This window comes from Nomascus leucogenys, chromosome 15, assembly GCF_006542625.1.
Source record: "Nomascus leucogenys isolate Asia chromosome 15, Asia_NLE_v1, whole genome shotgun sequence".
Taxonomy (NCBI): Eukaryota; Metazoa; Chordata; class Mammalia; order Primates; family Hylobatidae; genus Nomascus; species Nomascus leucogenys.
The window spans coordinates 83209887-83235052 of record NC_044395.1 but is presented as its reverse complement, the minus strand read 5'-3'; the positions used below and the strand labels follow the sequence as shown (position 1 = coordinate 83235052).

The window sequence follows — 25166 nt, the reverse complement described above, 5'->3', positions numbered from 1 at the left end:
ATACCAATTTACTGAAATATGTCAATCAGTAAGTGTTCACTTCAACCCATGACTGCCTGCATTTGAGTAGAAGTTTTCTGGAAGAGGACTGAAGTAATGACAATTGATGATGCCTTATAGAAAAGATTGGAGAAACTATATGACAATTATGGCATCTAGAAGAGATTGGAGGAACTAGGATCGGGGGCTGTTTCAGAATCCAAATGGGAAGAAATCTGGGCCTTAAACCAGAGTACTGGTCATGAGACAGGATAAATCCAGCCAAACTGACAGAATAAAATTGTCTTTAAAAGGAAATTTTAATAAGAAACTGGTTTTCAAGGAGGCGGCTGTTAAATTAGGAGGGGAAGTCTGTTTAAATTTTATACATGGAGTGCGCTAGTAAGAATATAAAACATTTTTTAAAAGTTAGTAACTCAAGGTTCAAGGTTCGAACTTGTCTGAAATGGGCTTTCAAATATTCTTCAGAATTTATAACTCAATGCCAAATGTATTCAACTAATACATATGTTAAAGTGCACACTACACGTCTTACTTTTGACTAATGAGATTTCAAATCCACCCTGATTCACTCCCGTTTACAGAAGGAAATTAAACAATTGATTGGTTACTTCCTTCGCTGCATACGGACACCTTGATTGGCCAGCTGCCGTGGCTAGGCAACCAGGCGGAGAATCTTTGGAACAAGTAGCAGACTTCATCACAGCAGGAGCCGTGAGGCAAGAAGCTCTGGGATCAATTAAAATGCCAGGCTTTTCCAGGCTGGTTTCCAGCGCATCTGTGCATGATTCCACATAAATTTAGGGAATTAGAGATCAGACAAAGGTAAACATTTCTGTGCTTTGCTTAGCATTGATTTAGAATGCGAAGATGAAATATACCACAATCATCCAGCCTGGAGGGGGTTTACACCTTCAGCTGATTTTTTTCCCTCCTCAATTGCTTTATTATTTTAGGTATGTTGTAATCGAAGGCTGCTTAAATCATCTGTGTGTTCCTTTGGGGAGGGGAGGAGAAAAAGAAACAAAAGAAAAACCAGTTCCTACTTTCATAGACTAAACAGCAGAATGACTCATTCTTTAATTTTATAATCACACCTCTTAAAAGAAGAAATTATTAATGATCTTCATTTTCCAGCTATTTGGTTTCCTGAGCTTCGGTTAGATAAAAAGCTCACTCGTGTCCTCCTAGAAAATGAAAGACCGTTTCGCCCTTAAGTCTGGAAAGTCTAACCTTTTGTGGAGTCTTCTCTGCCTTTTTTGTTGTTGTTGTTGTTGTTGTTTGTTTGTTTTTTGTTTTCTGTTTGTTTTGTTTGTGTCCTTAGTACAGAAGGTCTTTTACTGCCTGTGTGTTGGAGAGAGGTTTAACTTCCGCACTTCTTTGTACCTGGGGTGAGGTGAGGGTTAGAGGTTTATCTTTGAAGTACCAAGCAGCATGACAAGGACAGTACAGAGATGGGAAAAGTACAGACAAGTGGCTGGAGATAATGACAAGGCAAACAAATATCATGAACAGCAAATTATAGATTTTAAAATCGTATGGAAAAAGACAATTCCTTGATATCACAGAGGTAGCACAGACTTAACCTTTTATTAAACAACAAGAAGAAAAGCAGAAAGCCATCAGTTTTTAGCTGAATGTTAGGAAGGAATCAGAAGTGGGGCTTTAAGCCATCTTCTAAATGAACATGACCAACTCAATATCTTATACTCTATTTCCACACCGGTAATAAGTGTTACAAAGATGTCCAAAGTTCTTTTCAGCTTTATAGTTGTAAAATTCTGTGAATTAATTCAAAATTTTAGAAAAGCTGAGGAGAAAATTAACATTTATTGAGCTCTTAGGGCTGGGCTCAATGCACATTTACTCTATTTTTTAAAATCCTGTGAGGGAGACAGTATCTCAATTCTACAGGTGAGGAACCTGATGTTTTCATACAATGACAAATGACAAAGCTCTTGTCTTTCTATCAATCAAGCTCATGTTATTTCTACTCTCTCCACCCTCTGAATTACGTCATCCTCAAGAATTCTGATAAATTCTTATAAATCCTTATAAATGAGGACTACCCACCTAAAGTTTGACTTAGGTGAAATAAGTCATTCGTTCTATATGTTTTATAAACATAAGTGCAGTGTAATATAAATCTATAATGACCACTTCCAGGAGAACATAAAAGCTTAAGAAAATATCAGTTTAAGCATCTCTTTTCATTTGGTCAGCAGACTGTGTGAGAAATGGCAACCTCCCAACAGAACACAATATATGAGAGGGTTGAGAGTCGGACTCTCAAGTCTGGTATTCCAACTCTAGGTACCTTCAGAGTAGGGTAATACAGATCTTGCCAAAGTACATGGTGAAATATTTTAATGCGAGAGTGAGTGTAGGTTAAAACTCCAGCAGCTTGGAGTTTTAATATTCTGTCATCCACGAGTGCCTGTAATTAATGCTGCTTACATTCAGTTGGCATATTTATGACTTGAGTTTCCTCCTTATATCCATTCTTCAGTTTTTCCCTACCTATTAGCAGTGCTCAGAGACCAGGGAGTAATTGACTGCAATTCAGTGGAAGCAGAAAAAATTGCCTAAGAAGACATCAATAAAAGAATGATTTCCATAAAGGAACAATTACTTCTGCTACATTCTTTGAGCTGATAGAAATCTAATTTTAAAAGTTCTTCATTAGTTTAGAAAAATTCTGCTTCTTCTCAGAGTGAGTTTTGCTTTGCTTTTGCTTCTTTAGAAAGAAGAGTTCCTCGATAATACAATGCTAGATGGTAAATCGCTATCTTAGTTCCCTACCAGAAAAGGATCATACCCCTGAAGCTTCAGAAATCACTGCCCCCATGGCTTCTGTTGGAGCTCTGCTCTGTCAAAAGCTGATGCTCTCTGAACTGCCTTTGGGCGATTCTTTTTCTTCTCCTTCTTCTTTTTATTTATGTTTTTTTTTTGAAGAATAGCACAAATTTACAGCTGAATAGCTTTATCATTCTGTCCTGTAGAAGCTAAGAAATTTGAAAGTCTTCCTTTATTTCCATTTATTCCACTCTCTCTGTCCCTTTTAATTCAAATTGGCTGTGATTCCACTCTCTCTGTCCCTTCAAATTGGCTGTATCTTTGCTGTATAACCCCATCTCTATTCCTGGCCTCTGTTGAGATAGCTGATTAGGTTCATGGTTCATACCATCACTTATCAACTTATCAAAATGTTGGTCAGTTATCCCCTTGGTGTTCTCTTATGGGCATACCTTCTCATTTTTACAACATAGATAGGCTGAGAGTTTTCAACATCTTTAAGTTCTGGTTCCTTTTTGCTTAACAATCTCATCTTTCATTCATTTCCCTCTCCTCTCATTTCACTATAAGGAGTCGAGGAACCAAGATGCTCCTTCAACGCTTTGCTTAGAAATCTCTCTAGCTAAATATCCAATTCTATCACTCACAAGTTCTGCTCTCCACAAAACACTAGAATACAAACACATTTCACCTGATTCTTTGAAACTTTATAACAAAGAACACCTTTCGTTCACTGTCCAATAATATGTTTCTCGTTTTCATCTAAGACTTCTCTAGAATGGCCTTTATCATCCATATTTCTACCAACTTTCTGTACATGATTATTTGTGTATTCTTCAAGATGGGCACTTTCTCTATAGTTATTTTCCTTTTTTTCTGAGTACTTAACAGATTCATCTTTCATATTCCCTTCATCCCAATATTGGCTTTTTCTAGCACGCACCTCAATCTCTTCCAGCATCTACCCATTACCCAGTTCCAAAACTGCTTCCACAATTTTATGTATTTGTTATAGTGGCACCCTATTTCTTGGTAATAATTTCTGTCTCAGTTTAGGTAGCAATAACAGAATATCATAGACTAGGTGACTTAAAAATATTAATTGATTTCTTACAGTTCTGGAGGCTGGGAAGTCTAAGATCAGGGTGACAAAATGGTTAGGTTCTGATAAACCGCAGTGGCCCTCTGCCTAGTTTGCATGTGGCCTTCTTGCTGAGTCCTCACATGGGAGGAGGAGAGGAAGAGAAAGATAGAGACAGAAAAAGAGAGAGAAACAGACACAAAGAAAGGAAGATCAATAATGATCCAGGGAAGGTGCATTGCACTTATTGCTAATTTTGCACAAAATGTATATTCACAAATATGTAAGAAGAGACTTCTGATTTTGGCAACATGAATAACATCCAACACAGACTCCTCATCCCCTCAAAAACACACTATAGTAGAAGTTAACAATAGCAAGAACAAATGCACACAAATGAATAGGTGTACTCAGGAGAATGAGCAAAAATCCAAAATTTTACAAAAAAAAAAAAGAGAGAACTCAAAAGAAAAAGGTAAGCAATTTTATTAACCCTGTAACATCCTAGGAAGGAGAAAACCCTGATATAGGCCCTATAATCTAGTACTTAGGGTATATTTCTTAGGGATAGAAAAACAGTGGTTTAAAGCTGAAACTTGGGGCCTTGAGTAAAGCTGAAGAGCATTAGAGCAGCCTCCTTCATGTAAGTGAGACTAAAAAGAACCAATCCATAAAAAAGCAAGAAAACTTGACTCTGATTGGGTCTTATAGTGTGAAAAAGTCTCCAATTAGCAACCTAAACTCTGAGCCTATTCCACATGCAGGTGTGGAGTCAAATTTTAGCTATCTTCTATTAATCTATATATTTGTCATATTGAACTACCACAGCAAGACACCTTAGCCTGCTTAAGCAACAGAAATTTATTTTCCCATGGTTCTGAAGGCTGGAAGGCCAAGATCAAGGTTCTGGTCAATTTGGTTTTGATGAGGGCTTTCTTCCTGGCCTGCAGTTGGTTGCCTTTCACTATGTCCTCAGGTGGTTTTTCCTTGGTGTATGCAGGTGGGAGGCAAAGAAAGAATGAGAGATGATCCACATAATTAGGAAATGCAAATTAAAACTACAAAGCCATACCATTTCACATTGACTAGAATGTCAATAATAAAAAAAAGACAGTATTATTAACGGTGAGAATGTGTAGAAAATGGAACTCCCACATATTGGTGGAAATGTAAAACTGGTACAGCCAGTTTGGAAAAGTTTAGTGTTTATTAAAAAGTTAATCATAAACTTACTGAATTAGTTTCCTACAGCCATCATAACACAATATCACAGACTAAGAGACTTAAATAACAGAAATTAATTTTCTGACAGTAATGGAGGTTGAAAGTCCAAGATCAAGATGTTGGCAGTTTTGGCTTCTCTTGATGCCTTTTTGATTGCAGACATTGGGCTTCTCATTGTGTTCTCACATGGCCTTTCTTCTGTGCACATGTCTTCCTAGTGTCTCTTCCTCTTTTTATAAAGATACCACTCATATTGGGTTAAGGTCCCACTCTTATGACCTTGTGTCACCTTAATTAACTCTTTAAAGATGCTATCTCCAAATATAGTCACATATACATTTTGGCAGAACACAATTTAGTCCATTACAAATACAATCCAGAAACTCCACCCCTACTTATCTACCAAAAGGAAATGGAATATATGTTTACACATATATTTTACACATATAAAGACATTTATGTGAATGTCACAATAACATTACTCTTAGTGGCTATAAACTTGAAATAATTTTAATGTCTGTGAACTGGTGAATACATAAACAAAATGTGGTCTATCTATCCAATGGAATAATAGCCATAAAAAAACTACTCGTTGATGCCACAACATGGAAAAATCTCAAAGCCATGGTAAGTTAAAGCAGCCCCTCACAAAAAACTACATATTGTATGATTACATTCATATGAAATATCCAGAAAAGACAAATCTATTGAGACAGAAAATAGATCAGTGTTTGCCTGAAGCTAGTTGTGGTACTAGAAATTAATCACAAAAGTGCACAAAGGAACTTTTGGGAGGGATATAAATGTTTTAATATCAGATTGTGGTGATGGCTGCTCAACTCTATAAATGTCCTAGAAGTCATTGAATTGTATATTTAAAAATGAGTGAATTTTATGTTATAAATTATACCTTAAGCCAGTGCAGCAGCTTATGCCTGTAATCCCAGACTTTGGGAGGCTGAGGTGGGCAGATCACCTGAGGTCGGGAGTTCAAGATCAGCCTGACCAACATGGAGAAACCCTGTCTCTAAAAAAATACAGAAACCCTATCTCTACAAAATTAGCCAAGTTTGGTGGCGCATGCTTGTAATTCCAGCTACTTGGGAGGCTGAGGCAGAAGAATTGCTTGAACCCAGGAGGCAGAGGTTGTGGCGAGCTGAGATTGTGCCATTGCACTGCAGCCTGGGCAATAATAGTGAAACTCTGTCTCAAAAAAAAAAATTATACCTTAAAAAAGCTGTGAGGAAAAAGAAGCATTTAAGGAAGGAAATAGCATAGGTGTTCATAATCCTTGCACTTTCTCCTTCTCCTTCTCCATATGCCACATTCCTTTCTGAAAATGACCTGCTTATTTTCCAAGTATTTCTGGTCATTTTTTTAAAAAAGAAACTTTGAAATGAGCTATTGATCATGAGCCCTTGATCTCAAGAGAAATTACACAGTCAGTGGTGACTTTCTCTTATGGAAGCATTCATTACATGGCATCTGTTCTTTTTTTTTTTTTTTTAGCACTGTTTTGTTTTGATTCAAAACTATACAGTAAATTTCTTTCAAAATTTTAAATTAAAAATATTTTTAAGCATTACTCATTTCTGGTGGCCAATTAGAAGTCAAATGCAATATACAGTACTCATTAACGACCAAGGACACACTAGACATCACAATATAGGTAACATGTAAATTTGTTTTCTTAATAAATTGCATGTTGACAATTACATTTATTTATAAATTTTCCTTCCAGACTTTTTCCGTTAAAGGAAAAATCATAGACCATGAGATGTTCTTTCACATTCATATTTCAATTAGAAAATTTTAAGCGACTGTGGAAAGGTTAATGCCACTATGATGCTTTCTCAAATCCCAAAAGTCTTCACAATCCCTTTGGACCTGGCCCCATTTCCCAAGCCAAACATCATTTCCATCTGTATTCTGAGAGCTTCATTGAGCTTTTAGATTTGTATTGTGCTACTTAAAATCTCATACAATTTGGATACACTTTTGCATCTAGAGGCAGTTATGTCTTAGGCCAAACCCTGAACTTAATTAACTTACCATAAACCTTCTTACCTTATAGCTATATCAGACCATAATACCAGTGCCCAGTTTGTGAAATAGAAATAAGGCATGCAGTAGGAGTATCTTTCTGTGTCAACTAATGAGGCATTCTTTTCAAACGTCAAAACCTTCTAGCAGATAGGCATTTTTAATCATTCTATTTTGATAGTACAGGGGTCAAAGTTCAAATTATAATTGCTGTAGGACAACAGTAAAAAGCAGATCTTGTCCTAACTTCCTTGAATTGCAAGTTAAAAAAAATCAGATATTAAGTGATAAAAACAAAAACTGAAAAACTAGATTTGAAGTATGATATGATTAAAAGTGACCAAACTTGGATTCAGGTGGATCTGAATTTAGTTTCAGTATTGCTCCTCATTAGCTATGTTAACTTGGGCAAGTAATTATTTTACTTCTTTAATCTTTTATTTTTTTAATTGATAGAAGGGTATACAAATATTTATTTCTAAGACTTATTCTGAGGAATAAGTGGGAGTTCTTAAACCGAGATATTTGAACTACTTTCAGGGTTATTGTGAAGCACTGAAACTGCAAGAAAACATTTGTAGGTTGTTTGAGTGTTCATAGCTTTCATCAGTTCTCAAAGGAATTTCTGTGTTCATGAATCACTAAGAAGGGATACATAGGTGTTTGTAAATACAACTTTGACAACACTTGAGAATGTGTCAATAATGTCAATAATCTATTTCCTTCTCCTTTCTGAAATATGATTAGATTAAAATTACAAACAATGTAAGATTCCATATTGAATACTCTTTTATACCACATGTATAGACGTTTTCAACAGACAATGAGAAAAAACACTGATTTTTGTTCTATACTGGCCTTCAATGGATTGAGCAAAGCCCATCTACTTTGGGGAGAGCAATCTGCTTTATTCAGTCTACTGATTCAAATGTTATTCTCATCCAGAAACACTCTCACAGATACACCCAGAGAAATACTTAACCAAATATTGAGTTCTTATGGTTCAGTCAAATTAACACACAGAATTAATACTCACACAATAGATTATTAAATAGCTGTCCCTAGAGGTAAAATACATATTCTTAATATAACTTAGCAGTTATTCATGCAATAGTTTACTTCCGATATTTAGCCTTATAGAAACCACAATTGAAACACGTATTTCCTACATTAAATGCTTCCATGCTGACTAAAGATTGCTGACATCTAGAACTTTTATTTGTTTATAATCTGCTTTCTCCTGTTTTAATTTCCAGTTATTATCCTTGTAGAGTTTCATTTTGTCTAATAGATTATTTGTTCTGCCCTGTAAAGTTGCACTATATTTTTTGTAGTTTCTCAGAGTTTTGCAAACCATTTAGCCATTTTCTTCAAACTTTTAAACTATTAATAAAGAAAACCTTGAAAAAGTATGTGATGCTTACATTTTTATGCATTGAATCAAGTTCAAAGTTAGTGACACAGAATTTGTAAACTTATTTTCAATGAAATTACGTAAATAGATACTCCGAAACACACATAATTCTTACAGCAGTGACTGCATGTCAGTTAACATTTCTAGGTTGAGCATTCCAATTCTGAAAACTCCAAATCTAAAATGCTTCAAAATCCAAAACTTTTTGAGCACTGATATGACAATAAAGGAAATGCTCATCATAGCATTTGGGATTTGGGATTTTCAACCAGTAAGTAAAATGTAAATATTCCAAGTCTAGTATGAAATTTCCAAGACCTGACTGGTTTGGTGTACAACTTTAGCAGTTTCACCTAGTATAAACTTTAGATTTAAGACTTGTTTTTTCAGGGTCTTTTCACTTAAAGAGATACATTCTCTCTTTTTTTATGAAATATTATTTTTCAGGTTCTTTTTATGATGATTCTCTTATCCTTTGAGTTTTTAGGTAAAACTTCATTTTTTTAAATGAGGTCTTTCTTGACCATAAAATGTAAAAGCAACAAATCTCACCCCCAGTGAAATGAATACTTTTTACTTCTTTAGACTCACCAGTATCTGAAGTGCTCCTTTGCTGGCTTATTAAAACTTTCCCTCTCTCAAAGGAAAGCACTTAGTACTTTCTATATAGAGATTGAGTATCCCTTATCCAAAGTGCTTGAGACCGTAAGTGTTTCAGATTTCAATTTTTTTTCAATTTTGGAATGTTTACGTTATACTCACTGGTTGAGCATCCCAAATCCAAAATATTCCAGTAAACATTTTCTTTAACCATGATGTACTCAAAAGTTTTTGGATTTTGGAGCATTTCAGACTTTGGATTTTTAGACTTGCAATGCTCAACCTGTAGAAATTACACAATAAACACTGAATAAATAAATGAGCTAATGAATGAATGCTTATGCTTCTGTAGCTGCATTAGTCCATTTATGTTGCTGTAAAGGAATACCTGAGACTGGGTAATTTACAAAGAAAAGAGGTTTATTTGGAGTCACAGTTCAGCAGGCTGCACAGGAAGCATGGCACCAGCATCTGCTCAGCTTCTGGAGAGGGCCTCAGGGAGCTTACAATTATAGCAGAAGGTGAAGGGGAGCCACGTATCACATAGCAAGAAAGGTAGCGAGAGAGACAGAGAGAGAAGTGAGGTCTCAGACTCTTAAACAGATCTTGCATGAACTCAGAGTGAGAGCTCATTTACTACCATGAGGACAGCACCAAAACATTCATGAAGGATCTGCCCTCATGACATGACCCAAATACCTCCCACCGGGCCCCACCTCTAGCATTGGGGATCACATTTCAACATAAGATTTGGAGGGAACAAACATCCAAACTATATTAGTTGGTTGGAAAGATCATATGAAAACTCTTGGGAATACAGTGTAAATATGTGTGTGTATATATATATATATATATATATGTGTGTATATATATATATGTGTGTGTATATATATATATGTGTGTGTGTGTGTGTATATTGCCTAAAATGTGTTTCAAAAACTTTTCTCTGATGATAAGAAGAAGTAAAAAGATGAAAGCCCCAGGCACCTATAAATTAAGGGGAACAAAGATGGAACTGTGGTGAGAAGTGTGTGAGACAGAAGACTCCGGAGGAATCAGAAAAGGAGGATTCAAAAAGTAAGTGCTTTGGGGACATTGTTATCCATGGATCTTTCTCATTTTTATACTGTTTGCAAACAAAGGCACTGGCTGCCATTGTTCCCCATTATATTTTCAAGGCTGTTTGTATAGCAAATGGCCTTGGTACATATAGATATAATCCCCCAAGCTCCCAGAGCAAAGGGTAGCTTTGATAATGTCTGGTATACTAAAGATAATGTCTCTTCCTGGGGCAAAGGTCACAGGAAATGTGAATGCTTAGAATCAGACAATCTGGATATGAAATCTGGTTCTGAAACTTACTGATAAGGTATTTTACCCATTTTGGGTATAAGATTTCTAACTTTGTGTGGCAGTTTTAAGAAAATATGCCTCAAGAATTGTTTAAATAAATAAATAAGATTACATGATGACTTGCACCATGTGTCTTAGTCTGTTTTGTGTGCTGCTATAACAGGATACCACAAACTGTGTGTAAACAGAAATGTTTTGGCTCACAGTTCTGGAGTCTGCGAAGTTCAATATCAAGGTGCTGGTATCTGGCACATGGTTTCTTGGTGTGCTATCCTATGTTGGAAGGTGGTAGGGTGAAACAGAGAGAGAGAGGAAGAGAGAGCCCACACCTGAAAGCCCTTTTATGAAGGCACTCAACCCTCAATAATTCCCCACGGTCTAGTTATCTCTTAAGTCTGTACAATGGCAATTAAATTTTAACATGACTTTGGGAGGGAACAATCTTTCAAACCATAACAGCATGATAGGCATATCTTTCGTGCACAATTGCTTACTATTTCTATCCTCGTTTCACCTTCCTTTTTCTCTGCCTTTCATCCTACCTTCTTTGAACTGTCTTTAGAAAATCAAAATGCCCCCATTTCCTTAGAAGGTCACAACCCACCTCAAACTGATAAAGAAACTGATATTTATAGAACACATCCAAATATAATCAGCCTAAAACTTTTTGGACAAAACAAACTAACAAACATAAGTACAAAGTAGAGATTATAGAGGCTTAGACAATTAGTCAAACTCCTCTATCACAAAGTATGTCTTTCACCCAGTTATCATTCCCTGACATACCAACCATCTATTGAGCACTCACCAAGTGGGTGTATTGAGAGAGAAGAGAGGATGTAGTAGTATGAAATGAATTCAGCTCCAGATAATAGGAAACCCAACCAACAGTGGCTTGAACAAGTAAAGGGTTTATTTGACTCATGCAAAAAGAAGCCCAAGGTCATTTGGTTTAAGTGTAACAATGCCATCAACGACCTTTCTAATATGTCACCCTCAACATGCAGTTCTTCAGCTTCTAATATGCCATCCTCAACATGAAGGTCTTCAGCTTCAAGCTTGTCTTTTCTTGGTAACATCAGATGAACTGTGTGAATTACATCCATTTAATTCTGGTACCTCTTAAACTCTCCCTTCAAAGTTCTGTCAAAATTCCCTAACAGCATTTATTGACCAGAGATCTCAAATCCTACTGATATTTAGCCTCAGAGACATTTTACCCAGTGGAGAATGGGGCTGTATTCCATTACCAGAATGTTGAAGGCTGCCACCAGCCTTATACAGCTTTCTTTCCATCAGAAGATCCATGGAATTTTCTGTACCCCAATATGGGACAAGGATCAGGCACCAAGCTCTTTCATGTTCTCTTGCCCTCTCAAGTAAAATTCTCTCTCTCTCCCTCTCTCTCTCTCTCTTATTTTTTACCCTAATATCTTTATTATGTTGAAATTAAACAGATTGTTGCAAGTGATCATATCTCAGATTACATTCCTTTTCTTTCTCTGAGAACATCAAGAAAAATTCATCATAATCAAGAATGGCAGTTGCAGTGGAAGGAATGAGCCCTCCTGATCCCTTGGCACAGGCACAACTAGGTGGAAGCCTGTCAACTCCTAAGTTGAGGCCACAAGAAGGGCGTGGGTAACAGGAAAAAGCACAGTGAGAGTATTTCTAACAGGCTCAGAATTAGGCAACTGTGTACACATACAAATATATATATATTTTTTTTAGGAAACAAAAAATTCTGTGCCTGGGTGGTTACATGTAGCTACAGCAGCTTCACAACGAATCCAGAATCTAGATCTCTCCATCTTTCTGTGTGGCTAACCATAACTAATGTTTCTTCCTCATAGTTGTAAGACAGCTGTTGATGTCCCACTCACCAGTTAGGAGGATCGAGAAGAAGCTGCTTTCCAGGAAATCCCAGTCAACTTCCAAATAGATCTCTTTGGTCAAAAATGTGTCACAGCTCCAACTCTTTTTTTGTAAGGTAATATGGGGAATAAAATATTTTAGTAGTAAAACTGGGTCTCTGCCAATAAGAAAGAAGGAGAAGTTAGATATTGGGTAGATAACTAGCAGCGTCCTCCATGTGATGAACCGGAATGGGAGACTATGCTAGCTTTGATAAATTACATCTGGCCTCCATTTGCTAGCTCTAGTCACATGTTAAGCTATTTTCTATTGAATCCAAGGAATGCACTTAAATTACACTCAAGTTTTCAGTTTGAAATGAAAGTACCACATTCGTTCCACTCTACTCTTATTATTTCCACCAAATCCTGAATTTCTCCATTCCTTACCACTACGTTCCATGGAATTACATTCAAAGTCTCAGTCACAGCCCACTGAAATCCACAGAAGTCAAATGGTTAAAAACCAGAGTTCCTGGAAAATCCACCTGAGATGATTAGTTAAAGCAATCTGAAAAAGCAAGGTATTTCACTGCCTGCCACATAATGTTTCTCCAGCCCCAGCCCCTGTAAAAATAAAATATCTTTAATGGAAGCCAACTCATTACCCCATAAAATTACTACAACACATGTGCTTGAAAATGTAAGACAGATATTGTGAACTTGGCATGCCACAGGGAACCACAGAAAGGTTCTCCAAGAAATGATTTCATTTTGTTGGTTTTATATTTAAAGTCACATTTTTGGCAGGCAATCCCAAAGACAAATTTCCAAGAGTAAACTGGCCTATGGGATAGAACTCAGATTCTGGTCACTTGCCCACATGTGTTTAAACCGCTTACCTGTCCTTGTATACCTGACATAATGATCTGGGAGCCTGGCTCTGTTCCTCCTAGTTGTAGACCTCTTTTTGCCATCTTTCCTTCTACCCTCCATACTGAGCATAGTTTATTACTTTAGCACACATATGTGGGGTTATAAAACAGCCTAGATTTGAAGTGCTACTCTGGCACTTAATAGTAGTGTAACTTAGACAAATTACGTAACCACACTTTGCTTCAGTTTACTCATCTATAAAATAAGCATCACAATAATGTCTACATCATAAAGCTGTTATGAAGATTGAATCAGTTAATATATTAAAGTTCTTAAAATAGTGCCCAGCATGTAGTGTGATATAGGTGGTAGCTGTTATTATTATCACCCAGCTGGATAATAGGACATGACCTAAATTAGCCAGCAAAATGACTCCCTGAGGTAAGTCAGCCAAAACCAGAATAAAAGAATTCTGTAGAAATGTGTGTGGAAGCTGACAGATATTCCCCCAAATACTGCAAATATAAGGGACTCAGCTGAGTGATCAGGGAAAGTTACCTGGGATTCAAATTCACTATTTCCTCTGGATGCTTAAGGACTGTGAAATTTTAGTGAACAGAAGAATCTCGGGGTTTATCTCATATAGTTCTTTCATTTTATAAAGAAAAACCGAATCTATGAGTAAATACAAGGTTACATAAGTAATTAGTGGACAGTTTCCTGGGCCCTGATGCAGTGACTTCTTTTCTTATATTAAGGTAAGATAATTTCTTTATTCCCTCTCAAGTGAAGATGGGAAGAGAAAGACAAGAATCTCAAATAGGCTATAAATCTCCATAATCTCTGCTTACAAAGCGGCCCATTCCAACTCAGAAATATTTACTTAACACAGAATCTTGAAATTGTAGAAGTCTTTGGGCTTGGAGCTTTATAACTATTTACTCAGCTGATTATCTCCATTTCTTACAGTGAAATGTGAAACTTGTTTTTTAAGCGTGTATGTGCAGCTTGAAATCTTCAAGACAGGAAAAAAAAAAAAAAATGTGAGTTAGGTTTTCCCATTTGGGCGCCAAATTTACAATCTTAACCTTTTCCTTTTCTCATCTTTGCTTCTATTATTCTGATTTCAGAATAATGTCCAGCCCCATTATATACATTTCTGTAGCATTTTCATTTTCCCAAGGGTCTTCCTCATTTGACTTATATCTCTCAACAATTGTCATTAGCTTTATCATCCTCACTTGACCAATGAGGAAATCAAACTTAGAAAGGATTCAGCGACACTCTTCTATGATCACACGAGTAAAGGGGAAGCCTGATTAAAAAACAACAGCAACAACAAACAAAACAAAACAAAACAAAAAACAAAGAGACAGGTTTTCTGAGTCATTCTGTCTTTCATTTATTCAGTATTATCTTACCAGGATGACTGTGTTTCCCATGTGGACTGAGGATAAGTGGTTTTAAAAAAAAGTCACTCAAGATCCTTTCTTAAAGCTTAGCTTGTATCCAGGTCAGTTATGTTTTATTCTAACACACAGTAAAACTATTGAGTGTTATCAATGAGTTTACAAACAAGTCAAAAGGTAAACTATACCTGAGATATCAAGTATAAATAAATAAGAGGTTTTTAAGGTAATTCAATATAAAACAAATTATAAATGTGCTGAGGTCAATGAACCAGTGACCAGATAATTAGAGCCAATCAGAACCATAGACATAACTGAGAAAGACTATCTGTAGGTCAGCTTCACTGCTTCCCTCCCAGCCTTACTGCCCCAGTCACTCTACAGCTCCCAGATTTAGTCACACCAGACTGGTTTCATTTCTCAGCACACCTCATGCAATTTCATCATGTCTTCCTACAATTTGTATTTCCTTTTCATCTTCTCTTGTGCTTCTATTTTTAAAAAATGACATCATTTTATTTATCCTTCAAAGTCTACTTCAAAAGTGTCCAAGACTGATAAAATTACTGTTGTTTAGGAACCCTCCACCAATAACTGGGGCCTCCGAGGAATGTAAGAGACTCTAGGAGATAAGAAGGAAAGGTCAGTTAATAATAACTTCTCAAAGTTTCTCATCCTCATGAAGTCAGAAGACTATTAGGGACTAAGAAAGTGATGACGTGATGTTTCCAGCTCATCCTCTAATTCGGCAATTTTATTGAGCACCAACTATTTTATTTTTCTAAGTAAAAATGCATCATTAAATAAGACAAAAATAATCCTCTTATGATGTTTTTATTATGATAGCAAGGCAGACAATTATATACATGTATATATATATAACAACACTCATAAATATATAACTTAAAATTGTGATGAATGCAAAAACTCGAAAAGACAATAAGATTATACTTGAGGGAAATGTAGACATTTTGGTTGAATCTCCAGCACTTACTTCAGCATCTCTTGATGAATAACAACAATGTAAGATTTGGAGAAGGACTTCAGTTCAATTGGTGATGACTCATATCTCATATTTATAAATTATTCCCATCTACTTTATCAATGATTGGTTCAAGCATAATCACGTGACCCCGTTCCAGTCAATAAAATGTAAAACCAGTTTACTGCAGGCATCTGAGAAAGTTTAAAAAAATTATTTTTTATAGAAGAGCCATAACAAGTTAATAGTTTTGTGGTATTAACAAGAAGCCTTGTGGCCCAGATTTTCCCTGAACTCATTTTTACCACCATGAAGGGGGAACCAGCTTTAGGAGGAAGATGATGATATGGAAGCTGGAGTTAAAAAAGGAACGAACTTGTTAGGGTACTAAGCCAATCACTCGAAACTCACCTGACCTCAGGATCTCCTCTTGTAGGATCTCATATTTCCTGCTCTTAACATAAACTTGAACCACATTTTCTTTTACCTGTTCCTGAAAACAAACGACACAAAAGGCTAGATGGTCAGGCAAGATCTCTCTAAAAGGTGACGTTTGGACTGAAACCTAAATGATGAGAAGTAGCTAACTGGCCAAAGATCTGGAGGAGTTGGGGACAGTCAGGATAAAGAGTCTAAGGAGTAAAGAAATAACGATCTGCTTTTTGAGGGACAGAAGGAAAGCCAGTGTGGCTGGTGAAGTGTGAACCAAAGACAGAATGGGATAAGAACCAATTGAAACATACACAAGAGTCAGAGTTTTAACTGAGGTTTTAATAGATTCACAACATCTCTTCTTTGAAAGGTTTAGCAGAAGTTTTTGTTATTCTTTCTGAAGTAATACATTTTTCATTACATCCACTACAAAGAACACCTTAAATGATCTCTGGCCCTTCAGCTAAGATCCACGTCTCAAATTTGAAGATCCTAAATCAGGTGATTCTTATAGAATGCTGAGTAATATACATCCTTTCGTTGGGTTATAAATATCCAAGAACATAGGCAGAAAAGCTTTGATGGCAAAAAATGTATTGTAAGACAAACGGGAAGAGGAAAGAGACAGTCAATATTCTGACTTCCGGGCATACAAACAATTCTGCTTTAAAGTGATTTTAAATATTCAGAACCAAATGGAGAATTAGAGACAGTGTTAAACCATCACCGTTTATCCTCATAGTTTGTTTTATTATTGCTTCTAAATCCTTAACATATTGTAAAACTAAATGCTCCATACTTTACTGATCTGTATAACACTTGTACATATTCTATTTTAAACCTAATTGCTTTAGTTATGTGCATATGTATCTATGTCTTTCCCAGTAGATTGTAAGTTCCTAGAGAAGAGACAACTTTGAAATCTCTTTTATATTCCCTTGTCCTCTGACAGCTCTATCAATTTAATAGAAACTCAGTACATTTTTGATGAATTAAGTGCTCCTTAGTTGCCATTTAACACTGGCAGACAGGTACTAAGATTCCATTTCTCAATAATTATAATACATAGAATGCATACTAGGTAAGCTCATTCCAATAGTTTGTGACCAAATTTTATATAAAAGAAGGATTATATTTCAGTTCATGAATAATTGCAGGGTTTTTTGGTCTATCTTAGAAATTTGACTGGTGTCTGAAATTGTTGGTTTCTGAAACCAACAATTCCTTCATTTGTTTCACAGAAACAACTGCTCTAAACTTCGAACAACTGTCTAAAAATGTACCCTCATTCATAGGGCACGTTCACCTCATTCTTCAAATATTGGTTTCCTTAAGTAATCAGTTTCTGGAACCCAACATTTGGTTTTGATATCCTTCCTATGTGTTCTCAGAGCAACCTGGTTTGTATGACTCAACCTATGTAGTTCAGTCTTACTCTGATAGATACAAAATACATGTTTGGTTGATTAATTAAGAAAAAGTCTGTGACATCCAACTTCCTTCCCATCCACAAGCTCTTATCAGGGAGACAGTCAACATAATAATGCCTGCCATGTGACTGATACAATAAATAAATAAATAAATAAATAAATAAATAAATAAATAAATAAATATTAATGCTGTTGACATTTGCAAAGTAGCATATATTATGCCAAAAGCATTCACACACATTATTTCGTTTCATCCTCAAGACTTCTTCTAAAGCCAGTGATCCTTCCTCTGTTCTTCTCCACTTCCATCTTCAGGCTAAGGCAATGGAAATTGAAACTCAAAATGAGTTTTTTTTTTCTGAAACTGAATGTAAGTCTGAAGGATTCTAGAAATAAATAAATATATATTGTAGATATATATATATATATATATATATATATATATATATAAAACTATTCCCTTGTGTTCAATGTAGTCTATTCATTGAGTCTAAGAATTCCTTGAGAGCCAGGGGGATTATTTATTTATGGTATTCTTTTCAGCCTCCTACTGTAATGCCCAGCATGTGATATGTGCCCATTAAAGGCCAATTGAATTTAAACAAGGAGGATCATTTCTTAAAATTCTCAACAGTAAGGCTACAAGTACAAGAAAAATATACTTTATTTTCTAGCCATATCAAAGCTTTGCTTACTCAGATATTTCTTTTTTCAATTATTCTGCATAACCAAGATTTTACTGAAGTAAAATAACCCATTAAATAAAATCAGTTTCTCTCGCAAACTAACACTTGTCGTTTTGATTCACATTTTCATTAGTAGCCTTAAAGTATGCTATTTTAAATATATTATTGATATAAACTTATATATTTAAAACTGAATATATTACCATGTTTATCTTGCTATTTGCTGGACATCTTAACAAGTAAACTTGATTCGTTTTCAAGCTTTTGAACGAAAATATTCTTGCAACTGCTAGTTGATCTTGGGTGAATCAGGACTAGCTCCCACAATTAACTTCTCAGGTTTTAAATCTGTCAAAGAGAAAGTGCAAATGATTTAATGTCTGGAAGAATGTCAGTGTCCACTGTATCATGATCTGCTAGTAAGCAACCTCAGTTCCTCTTCCTGGTTCCAGTTGAGGTTAAAATGAAACTTTCTGGATCTGCTTCTGAATGTTCTCTATTTTCAGAGAGAAGAACTACTAAATTATTGACATCTCAGTTGGCTCCATAACTGATATGTTTCAAACTGTGTGTTGAATTTAACGTATTGCTTTACCTTTACAAGTTTAATACAATTTAAAAATCCCTTGAAAATGTAAGTTTACATTTTGTCATTATTGGGTTACTTGACATAGAATAAGGAAAATAAAATATTTTTTATCTGTTTCAAACAAATGAAGATATAAAAGATGCTGCCATATTTTCCCTGATTTACCATGTGGTTGCTGTTATACAAAGAGGAATGAATTCATCATCAAATATCTGTACTTCAATGTCAACATGTGGTTCAATAGCAAACAAGTGATTCCATGATTTAAATGAAGAGCTAGCAGGTTTGAATTTTATGTTGAATCAGTTTCTAGAATTTCTTTTAAAATTTGAGCCAACAATTCTGGGAAAATCATCTGTGATAAGTGATGAAGATAATATTTCATTGTTGTTGCTTGTTTTGTTTGTTTGTTTGAAAGACATCCTGGGATTCCTGAGGAACATAAAGCAGCCAGAGTCACTATCACATCAGGCTGGGATTCTTTAGCTCTAATGCCTGTCCAGATCACTGTGGAAGCATTCTCACCACAGGTTACTCTCTTGTTAAAGTGGCAATTTGAATATTTCCTCCAAACCTTTTGTTTTAATTATTAAATAAAATTGCCCAGAGAGATTTTTGTTGTTGCTGTCAGACTTTATATCAGGTAGGCTGTATTCTCTGCATTCCCTAAAACATTTCGATATCTCAACAATCAGCTACTTGGTTGCCTATCAGTTTCTTAAGAAGGACAGTCACATGTCACAAGAGAATTCAGCCAGGTATAAGCAGACAATGAAATCAAAGCTGTACCAACCCTTCCATCATAGAATCATGGACTTTAAGAAGTTTCAGGGACCATCTAGTCCAATATTTCATTTTACAGATGAAAAATTCTGAAGGTCGGCCGGGCGGGGTGGCTCACACTTGTAATCCCAGCACTTTGGGAGGCCGAGGCGGGCAGATCACGAGGTCAGGAGATCGAGACCCCGGTGAAACCCCGTCTCTACTAAAAATACAAAAAATTAGCCGGGCGTGGTGGCGGGCGCCTGTAGTCCCAGCTACTCGGAGAGGCTGAGGCAGGAGAATGGCGTGAACCCGGGAGGCAGAGCTTGCAGTGAGCCAAGATTGAGCCACTGCACTCCAGCCTGGGCGACAGAGCAAGACACCGTCTCAAAAAAAAAAAAAAAAAAAGAAAAAGAAAAGAAAAATTCCGAAGGTCACATTGGCTCCAGACTTTTTTAAGATCTTAGCGTTTACCAGCAGGTACATCTTCTAGCTCCTAGATTTGTTCGTCCTAAATCTCGTAGTCCTCAGATCTTCTCGTTGCCATTCTTGTATCCTCCTGTGAAGGACTAGCATCTTCCAGACTTCTTTTTCATATGGCTCCTGCTGGTTTAGGCCACTGGGAGGCACTGGTAGAGGATTGGAGGACTAGAGGAAGAAAGAAGCAAACAGTGTCTTAACGATATCTGTACATGGTAATGCCATAATATTGCATTTTTCATCTATGAGTATGATTAGAAAATCAAGATTTAATTTTTTTATCACAGATGGAAAATTTCAATGTTTCAAGGGGCTAGTTAGGTCACATAGATGAATAAAGCAGGCACAGTAGACACCATGGAGAACGCTCAGCCTATCTAGAGAAGAGGAACTAACTCACAGCTCCAGAAAATTACTGCCCTGTGAAAAGCTGGCCTGTGCTGCTGACTTCTCTGAATTTTTCATTGAAAGGAAACATCTAGAACTGCATGTGAAATTGTCTTTTTTCTAAGTGATAGAAAGCATTTCAATTTTTAAAAACCACTATATGAACCAAATGCAATGTAACTGTGAGAGAAAACTGGCAGGCAGTTTATGATTCTGGCTTTGGAACAACAGCTCACGGCTAGGGAGGAAAAGTACATTTAAATTTTCACCATGACGTGCAGGGTTAAAGAACTCACAAGAGTACTTCCTTTTCTCCACTGCCCTGCACATCTAATACATGGTTATTCCAAATAATCATTCTATCTTGCTAAAACATCTTAACATAGCTGCTTAAATATTGTACTTTACTTAGTGTATTTAAACACAAGACTAAGCATGAGCATACGGAGTTTTGGGGAGTTAAAAGGGCAACACTTGATAAAGACCATGAAGCTGAGTTGCCAAAAAAACCAAACAAATCCTGTCGTAAGTACATGGCATACCTTCAGTTATTATCTACAAATAAACCCTGGTAATGAGGTTTGGGATTCCTCTCAGTTGCATGTTGATGATAGATTCTCTGTGGAACTGACTCTAACCCATTAAGCAAGCTTGTTCCTGCCACCATGGCTGTTAATTTGACAAGACACTGTCACATTAAGTAGAACAAACATGTTTTCGTCCAGTCAGCCATCCAGAACCGACATAGCTGTTACTCTAACAACTGGATATTGATTGGAATCACTCACCCCATCTGACCCTCCACTGGGAGGTGGAGACCAGGCTCAAGCTGACTGAAGATTTGCCTCATTGGCACACATGGGTAGCATATTAAGGATAGCCACAAATTTTAAACCATTTAGCTCCTTGTCATGTTCAACCTTCAGGCACTGTCTGGTTCTCAGTTTCTTCAGTGGAGCAATAGGCTCCCAATAAATCATTGTTTATTAATTTTCTAGATCTACACATCCATTGGTGAGGATGAATTTGTGCTGTTTTAGCATTTACAACTTCATAAATGCAAAACATCATAAGGCACACAAAGAAATTTTACAAGAAGTCCAAAAGATAAAAAATTAAAAATTGTTGAATTCTAAAAGGTAGGATGGAGTCTTCCCTCTCTTTTAATCTATGTGATTGAGAGACACCCACTTAGTTTTTGAATGACCAATCCATTTAACCCAGATATAATCTTAAAAGGCTGTAAATCAAGCTCACTGAGAATAGAAATGATATTTACCTGATGTTAACTGTTTTTAATCTGGCTATTTTTAACCTGCTTATTAATATGGGTACCTAACATTTAGTAGAGCTTGCTTTTCACTCAGTCATTCATTTACCACAGATAAATTTTAACATGTGAAATTGCTGGGGTATGATTTACCTGTGTCTCTGTGTCAATCTCAGCATACGTTAGGCCCTGCTCTGTTCACTAAACTTCATATTCATGAGAGAATCCCATGGTTGAAAAGGACCTTAAAGGACATTTAATCAAATTGTACACCAGACTCCCTTGCCTGCTCTGGAACAGTCTCAAGAAGTGGGCATCCAATATTTGCTTGAACACCTCCAGTACTGGTAAACTCATTAAACTCATAACCACCTAGAGAATTCTATTAAGATAGTAGACATATATCCTCTGTTTTTCTAGTGTAGGTCAAATCCTTCTTCTGCAGGGAAGTCATTCAAATATCCAAAAATAATAATGGTGGTCTCTTTCTGTCTCCTTCAAGAGATATGGTTTGGATTTATGTCCTCACCCAAGTCTCATGTCAAATTGTAATCCCCAGTGTTGGAGGTGGGGCCTGGTAGGAGGTGATTGGATCATGGGGGCAGATTTCCAGATTTGGTGCTGTAGAGTTCTCATGAGATCTGGTTGTTTAAAAGTGTGTGGCACCTTCTCGCATCTCTCTTCTGCTCCAGCCATGTGAAGTGCCTGGCTCCTTCCCTTCCTTCCGCCATGATTGTAAGTTCCCTGAGACCTTCCCAGAAGCTGATGCTGCTATGCTTCCTGCACAGCCTGCAGCACCATGAGCCAATTAAACCTATTTTCTTTGTAAGTTACACAGTTTCAAGTATTTCTTTATAGCAATGTGAGAATGGACTAATACACCCACCTAAACATCTCAGTTCTTTGAACTATTTATCTTATAGCAGCTGTCTGCAAACTGTGATCTAAGAGCTGTATCCAGCCTGTCACCTATTTTTGTAAATAAAGTTTTATTAGGACATGTCCATTCAGTTACATATTTTCTAAGCTGCTTTTATACTACAATGGCAGAATTGACTAGCTGTGAGAGAGAGTGTACAGCCCCAAAATATTGAATATCCTGGCCCTTTAAAAAATAGTTTGTTGGCCACTGTCTTATACCATGGTGTGTCAAGAACCCTCGTCATCTGTATTCTGGATGTCTTTCAGTTTTTCACTACTGCTGTAAGACTGTGACCTGCAAAACTTGAGAAGCTTGTGTCACTTGTTCTGGATACATTTTCTATTAATGCAGAAAAAATCCTTTGGCTTACAAAAATTCTCCATCCTAAAGCACAAAGAAATCCTCAGTTAAACCATTGAGATTAGCCTGATTTATAGCAGAAAATATAAATTTTTGCTGTTTTTCTCCAAGTGTATTCTTATTTTACTGTTCCATCATTGCTTTAAAATATACTTTTGAGTACCTGTTATGGCAGAGCATTGTTCTAGACACTACATAAAATACTAAATAAGACAGAGTCCTTCCCAAAAGAGTTTGCATCTGGTTGTATGGAGGAAAAATTTATAAAATAACTGATATATTTGGGGTTTTAAAAATCTCCCTTCACTAGATTATCAGCTCCATAAGGTCAGGCTGCCTTGTCTGCTTGTCTCTATAATGTCTCCCCAGTGCCTAGAATGGTGCGTGGCACATGGTAAATTATCAGTAAATATTTGTGGGATGAGGGAAATGATTAGAAGAGGGAGACAAAATATAATAAAATATTAAATTATGTGATAAGGACTATACAAAAAACAGGAACTCTGGGAAGAAATAGATCAACATGGTCTGGACATAGAGGTGGATGGAAACTTCACCATGGAATCTAACTTCTCCTTTAAAAATAGATATCTCTTTTACAGTCTGCAGATTGTTATTTCTAACCTGCATCAGAATCCTCTAGTTCGCTTATTAAAAGGAGAGATTCTTGATGCTTATGAGGACCTCCTGAGCCAGAATCTGGCTGCCACTCCCAGAAATTATTCTTATGAATTCTAAGATTTGAAAACTACCCCTCTCAACAGAAGGTGACACAGTCTCTATGTGAATACCTCTAGTGATGAAGAACTGACACTACCACAAGCTTCTGTATTTGTTAGCTTTAGTTGTCGAAAAATAATTTTTTACTGAGTTGCAATCTGCCTCCTATCATTTCCAATCATTGGTCTCAGTTGCATTCATTAGAATCACAAGGGACAAATTTATTTTTTCTCTTTCGTATGACAACTCTTCAAATGTGGAGAGTTCTATTAAATGTCTTCTCCTAAATCAACATGACTTAGATGCTCTTATCTTTGTAGTTGTTGTTCACTAGCAGAACTTCCCAAGATCTATCAGTTACCCCAACATTCTGCTGAGTGCCAGAGGAACTTGACACTCAGAGCCAAGTAAGTGGTTTGGGAATCTGCAGATGAATCTCTTTCCCTTCTATACCAAGTGAAACAGTCTGCCATAACCCATTCATCATTCACACCTGAAGCCAGAATATGTACCACCCCCTCTCGCCCTTTATGTTCAGTCTCAGCAGACTCATTGGAAGGGGTTGAGGAGAGACGTGCTCATAGATTGTGGATTCCCATCTCCACACCATTCTTAACACTCTTGTCAAGTTCTATATTTCCCAACATCCATCTTAAAATGTGTCTCCCAGAACAGACTCATGTAGAGGTCAAAGTCTAAGTCGGAGTTAGACTTCACCACTAATGAGCTGTGCAACACTGGGTGATTATTGTTTAAATTCTTTTAGCCTCCATTTGCTTAATCTATAAAATATAAATAATAGCACTTCCTCATATGGTTGTAAGAATTTAATGTGGTAAAGCAATTAACATAGTACCTGGTGGTATACAGTGAGAAATATAGGTAAAACAATTAACATAGTGCCCGGTGGTATACAGTGAGTTTTCAATAAATGTCAGCCATTATTACTACCTTCTTGGTAGAATGAGACTGTTATGTCCCAGCAATCCTGGGAGTGTTGTAATATTTTTATTTACATTCCTTTCTCCTTGTGCAGATGGTGAACACAGGCAGGGGCCACATCTGACTTATCTCTAGCTCCAGGTACTAAAAAGCCACTGGGGAGAGCTCAGTCATGTAATCCAATACTATCTAAGTAAGTTTTCAACCTCTCTAGTATTTTGCATATTACCAACCCCCTACTTTGTGTTTCTAAACTAGGCCAACCTAATACATGCAACTCTGTGGGTAACCAATTTTAGAAAGCCACCATCACAACAGCCTCTTCTTCATAATTGTCTGAAATCCAGCTTCCCCGCCCCTGCCCCTGCCCTTGCGTCTATGCTGAGTCCATCTCCCTGTCTTACACCTGATCCCCTGGCTTGGTCATACATTTTTAGTTATGTGCTCACTTATGGACACATGGACTAGATTTGAGCTTGCTCTCTGACTTGCCCATATTCTGACTCTTATGAATAGCTATGCTGGTTTCCTGAGCTGCAAACTCCTAGAGCCTAG

The 25166-nt window shown here is 36.6% G+C and overlaps 1 long non-coding RNA gene across 1 annotated transcript in view; it reads left to right on the top strand.

The window, feature by feature from the left end:
- Positions 1–720: 720 nt before the first annotated feature.
- Positions 721–25166, top strand: part of LOC105739142 — a 46261-nt gene continuing 21815 nt past the window's right edge. Inside the window, exons 1-3 of the long non-coding RNA XR_001115012.1 lie at positions 721–825; positions 12365–12501; positions 24706–24804. This is a non-coding gene — a long non-coding RNA (uncharacterized LOC105739142). The remainder of the gene's footprint in view (positions 826–12364; positions 12502–24705; positions 24805–25166) is intronic.